Source organism: Xyrauchen texanus, chromosome 3 (assembly GCF_025860055.1).
Source record: "Xyrauchen texanus isolate HMW12.3.18 chromosome 3, RBS_HiC_50CHRs, whole genome shotgun sequence".
Classification (NCBI taxonomy): domain Eukaryota; kingdom Metazoa; phylum Chordata; class Actinopteri; order Cypriniformes; family Catostomidae; genus Xyrauchen; species Xyrauchen texanus.
Window position 1 is genome coordinate 9,667,580 of NC_068278.1, and position 6,000 is coordinate 9,673,579.

A 6,000-nucleotide genomic window follows, 5' to 3' on the forward strand; every position below is an offset into this window, starting at 1 on the left:
TTTGATATGTTGAGGCAACACTCATGAGTGTGTGTGCGTGCGTGCGTGCGTGCGTGTGTGTGTGTGTTTGTGTGTGTCGCCCACTAATTTGTCCCCTCCCTGTTCTGCATTAGATTCTGATTTACAGGCCTGTTATTGTCTAATCATGTGGCACATGTCCCTCTGTAATGTAAAAAAAGAGGGATTACATCCTTATTGTGGTGACACTGTGCACCTTGAGTGCTTTTTTCCTGTCATCAGTGCTACAGAAGGAAATTGGGCCTGTTCCACAGCTGACACAAGGGCTCCTACACACACAATGAAGGGCAGAGATGAATTAAACACACACATACACCAGAAGCCAGCCAATGAGGCCGACTGACTCAGCAAGACACCTAGTGTCATCCAGACATGCTTCCAGTTAATGACAGTAATTGGAGACAGCACCCCTTCTGATAAGGATGCATGTACCTGATACCCAATCTACAGGGGTAATTCACCCAAAAACTAAAAATATGTCATCGTTTACTCACCCTTGTGTTGTATTATTGAATTATTTTCTTTTCTGCAAGAAATCCAAAAGGAATTATTTACCAAAATGTCCTGGCTGATCTTTCTCCTACAATGAAAGTGAAAGGGAACTGGCAATGTCCAGCTCCAAAAAGGACAAAAAAGTATAATAAAAGTATTTTTCGGTCCATATTAGGTCTGCAAAAATAAAATAACTGTGCAAAGTGTAAATTACAGCACTCCTCAGGTCTACTCTTGTTGCGTTGGAATTTTATATTTAAAATGCATTCTTCGTACATGACATGTTTCTCACACACTCCTATCATATCGCTTCTGAAAATATAGATTTAACCACTGGACTCTTATGGATTAATTTTATGCTGCCTTTATGTGATTTTTAGAGCTTCAAAGTTCTGGACACCCTTCACATGCATTGTATGGACCTACAGAGCTGAAATATTTGTTTGTGTTCAGAACAAGAAAGAAAGTCATACACATCTGGGATGGCATGAGGGAATTAATGATGAAAGAATTAACATTTTTTTCATACCTTTCTTTTGTGGGAACATGATTGCCATCAGATACCAATGGTCATTCCAATATAATCACAAACCAAATGTCTGTTTCCAGTTTGTAAAATACTGCTGTTACAAACTTTGCCTACTATATATTTTTTTTTTTTTTTTGGGTTGGGGGGTAATAAATAATTCCTAATGTCCCACTGTGCTGAAGGGTATGGAGTCCAGAAACACATGACACATTGAATGACACGATGAAAGGGCTGTAATCGGTCATAGTAAAAGCAAATGTTCTCCAGGGGAAGATCCGTATGCCCCGCTTCCCCTCATACACCCACCCACCCAGAGCGCTCTGCGAATCTGTTCCATTGTGTCCCTTTGGCACATGCTGCACTACAGCAAATTCAGGATGGAAATACTACTGCACACACTAACTCCAAGGACTCTGCAACCTCCTGAATATTAGAATAGAGTACCGGTACTTTATATCTCTCAAAGATAGTAAAGTTTGGCTCTGCTTAACCACAAATACACAGAGAATTTCAGGAATTTCCAAAGAATAAAAATTTGGAATCAGTCCCAAAGGATCCTAATGGGAATTTTCTTAAAGGACTATAATATAACATAAAACATTTATTTATTTATTTATTTTTAAATACATAATCTAGTTTACAATAGGGCCATTATGATTGTCAATCGGACACCAAAAGGAATTTAAAGAAAATCTTTAAGGATTTTAAAACTCCAATAGTCCCATATGATTCCCTTGAACTCTCTAGTAACAAGACGTCATTCCAATATAAAACAAATAGAGTTCTGATAAAGATTACACCATATCCAACTGAATTCTAAGAATCCAGTAGAAATGTCAGTTTTTCCAGTAGGATCTAATTTAGGTTTGATTCCAAATTATGAACGAAATTCCAGTAGGAATCCTGTCCAAATTCTTGACCATATGGAAAATTGCTTCCAATAAATAACTTCAGAGTCTTAAAATATGCTTTCATTCAATTTAATTAAACAACTCAAATATTGAGTGGCAAAAAGGACATTCTTAAACTCCAAATGATTTCTTTATATAGGGCTGTCTCGAACCTTTAACCACCTGCTTGTTCATCCACCACCCTTTTACCCAAGATCTGTCTCTATGATTGTAACACTAAAAAAAAACTCATTGAGCACTGACATAATTACATCATATACAGGTTTGCATCACTGTTTGTCACGTAAAAGTAATAATAGTAATAGCACACCGGTGTTGTACTTACCAGCGGTACAGTGCTGCTGTGTGTGAGTGTGTGTGGGTGGGTGTGGATGCTGCAGGATCGCGGTGCGCTCCGTGTCTTTGTCTGGCGCTTCAGCTGCTCTGCCTGCACTCACTTCCCCGCCGGTTCACCGCGCGGTCCTAACGCCGCCCAGCACACGCCTACCGAGCACAGTCAACGCCTAGTGCAGCTTCCGTACTCATGTGTTCAGAAACAGATAATGTTTTGTCAGCCTAAATGTACTGCAGTCAAGTAAGATATTGGCTATTTTCTCAATGAAATACTAGAGGTTTCTTTCTAGGTTATACAGTGACCCAGGAGTGCACAACACGAACAAAATTAGCGAAGCAACAACGAAAATAAGTCACAACACAACAAAATGAACCCTTGTGTCAATAAAAAAAAGTTACTCAGAAGACCTTAGAGGACAAAAATTTCCGCGTCAAAAAACTGATAATAATATTACATATTCATATTATTTTATACTTTCAGTGAGTTAATTGTTTTAACCAACATCAGTCCTGTTCATAACTACCAAATATTCATTAATTTTCAGGATTTTAACCCTTTAAATGTCAAATTGTTTAATATAATGCCACTGTTGTTGTTGTTTTTTTTTATGTTGGCGACACAAAAAAAGAATGATTTTCCATATACTAATTGCTAAGGGGATGTTTTGTTTTATTTATTTATTTATTTGATTATCACAGTCTGGGATATGTCAATGATTAGCAACAACACTGATTTTAAGGATTTCAACCCTTTAAATGCAAGTTTATTTATATAATGGCACTTTTGTTTTTTACACATACATACACATTTTTCGATACACACATAAACACACTGTGACATCCATACCAACACACCCACACAATTTTAGCTGCATCATGTCTTCAGTTGGCCTGCAGTGCTCAATAACACAGCAAGCAGAAAATAGGAAAAAAGCATGTATTTGCTCCATAGTCTAAACATAAGGAATGGTGCAATCTCGTGGAAAAAATGTATATAAAAATGGGTTACTTTTATGCTGCCTTTATGTGCTTTTTGGAGTTTCAAGTTTCTGGTCAATATTAATTTTTGAAAAACCTACAGAGCTGAAATATTCTTCTAAAAATCTTAATTTGTATTCTGCAAAAGAAAGAAAGACATGTTTCTGAAATGGCATGAGGCTGAGTAAATTCATTTTGGGGTATAACTAGACAATTAATATAGAAATGAAGTAACTATAAATATATGGCAAATTATATGAACACGTACATTATATATACAGAACTTAAATTGCACAATTAAATTATAGTCAATAAATAAAGAAAATGGCAGAATACTTACAGATGGCTGCTTGTGCTATTACACATAATTCCTAATTTCAAATGTAATCCTCCCCTACTGGTTTTCACTGATGCAAAATCATCAATGACATTGTCAAATGTGCCCAGCAATCACATGGCTGATACTTATTTTCTCAAGTGTCACGGTGCGCCTATACTTTTGATTATGGTTATCTTATGTTTGTTCAGAATGTAAGAATGCATTATTAACATCTATAATCCTAACCATTTAGAGCCTTTTAGGCTGAGTAGCCTGTCAGGAACAACTCGGGGAAACCTTCCCCCATCGTGATCTTGCGCCCTCTGTGCGGCAGGGTGGCATGATTTGGTTCACCTCTCTCCCATCGCGATCTTGCGAGCATGGGCAGGGGGCATGATTTGGGACACCTTTCACCCATCGGGAGCCAGGGGCAAGATTGCACATTTCAGGGCACCTTTCTCCCATCACGAACTTGTGAGCTCTGTGCAGAGGCGATCGATCAGGTACCCTGTCCTGCTGCCCCAGAGAGCGTTGCCGCCCTAGGCGCCTGCCTATATCGCCTATGCCAGGATCTGCTACTGGCTCCAGTGGAAGAAAACATAATTTTGTTAGCAATACAACTTCAGTGACAAAAGAACTGATGCTCTTTCTGATATAAAGGACTGTAAGTAGTACGAAAGGCCAGAGCAGCAGACTATAAACATTTACATCACACTCATTTCCTGTCTGCAACAATGCCAGAGGAAAATAGTAGGAAAACTGACCCAGTTTAAATGACTTGATCTAGTTAAGCCCCATGTTGTCGCATTGGAGGCCATTTACCTCAGTTGACATGGTCAATCCTGTGCTGGCAAAATTTGAATTCCTTGATATTGTTTTGCCCAATGTTTGCATATGGGTTACTTTTCACCATAGCAATGAGTAATCCTAAGCTTTAGCTTTCTTAGTAAAAAAAACTCAACTTTCAAGATCTTGGTCAATTTGAAACATTTTATGAGTTGTTGACTTTTCGCTGTACAAGTGATGCTTGATGTTGCAGCCTGGCAACATTTATGTGGCCCTTGTAGCAATTGTGTCCCACACTTTAACTAACTTATGCCTTACCCTTACGAAAATTGAGAGTTCATGGTAAATTTCACGCAAACTTGACGCAAATTCGCCACTGATTATTCACATGCAAATTAGCTTTGTGGCAAACTTGAGGCAAATTGTCCATTGTTGCCAAAGTTTTGCCGGAGGTTCGCCACTACTGGAGAAGAGCTGCAAACTTCCGGCAAACATATGTGGCGAATCAAAAGCTAATCTGCTTGTGAAAATAGCAAGATGCAAATTTGTGGCAAGTTTGCGGCTAGTTTCGATTTATTTGTACAAGCTATCCTAATGTAAATATTTGTATCTGTACTGAGATGTTACCTTGAGTGACGAGCACATAGAGGTCACATAACTCATTCAAAGATCATGTAGTTGGGTTGAAGCCATGGCCTAATTGGCACACATATGGCAAAACATTAAACTGTAGTGTTCATCAAATATTGGAAGTGCTCATGTTCAAGCTCCATTCACTTCCATTCAAAAGCATCCAAGCATGGGAGACCGGAAATGCAAGGACAAGAAATTTCGAATTCCACTGCGTACCAAAGTTCAAGTCTGGCACACTCTCAACTTGGCGAATTCGGATAAAGAGAAGACGTGTGACCAATTGTAGATGGAAACTTATCACACTGACCTATTAGATCAATACAAAGAATACATGTTTCCAAGCTGTGTGTTTTTTTACTGTTGCAGGAAAGTAAGTAGATGCTACATCTTAACATTTTGAATATAATATTCTTAAATTATTTAAACCAGAAGCCCTCGAGCGTGACCTCATATCCTGTCCATTGTGGTGTGCAAATTAATTTTGCATGCTCGAAGCAATTTAAGGACAATTTGGTGTCTATCCTTGTATTGTCCATTCGGTAATGTTAAAATAGTAAGTAATGAGTAATGGCATTACTGTTCAGACAGCGTAATTAGTCAAGTAATCGCTTTATAGCCTAAAAAAAGTCATTAGTAAATTGTTTTTGAAGTATCTTCCTCAACAATGACTCAGACAAAGATGCGCCAACTCAAACGCACACACGCTCATACATGTAAACACATCTCTGATCTTTGATTGTGCTTTGAAGAGTGTGTTTAACTGTGAAATGCTGGAGGTCAAGGAACACAAAGTCATTCATTGCTTATTGTACAGATCTATGATATAATCACTTCAAAGAGTTAAAGATTTGGACCATAGCATTGAGCAAACACAGGCCCTGTGATGTGAGCCGAGTGTCAAAGAGATAATGAAAGTAGATTTACTGCAGCTGTGTGATGTTATAACCTTCCTATGTCGCACAAACTCTTTAGTTGCAACAACAGTCTTTATGTCCTACATT

At 38.2% G+C, this 6,000-nt stretch overlaps 1 protein-coding gene across 2 annotated transcripts in view; it reads right to left on the bottom strand.

Annotated features, from left to right (window-relative positions):
• LOC127631403 (neuronal migration protein doublecortin-like) overlaps window positions 1-2,392 on the bottom strand; it is an 83,008-nt gene extending 80,616 nt beyond the window's left edge. For both annotated transcript variants that reach the window (XM_052109525.1, XM_052109520.1), the window contains exon 1: window positions 2,276-2,392. The gene's annotated coding sequence lies outside the window, so the exon portion shown is untranslated. The remainder of the gene's footprint in view (window positions 1-2,275) is intronic.
• Between the last annotated feature and the right edge of the window lie 3,608 nt (window positions 2,393-6,000).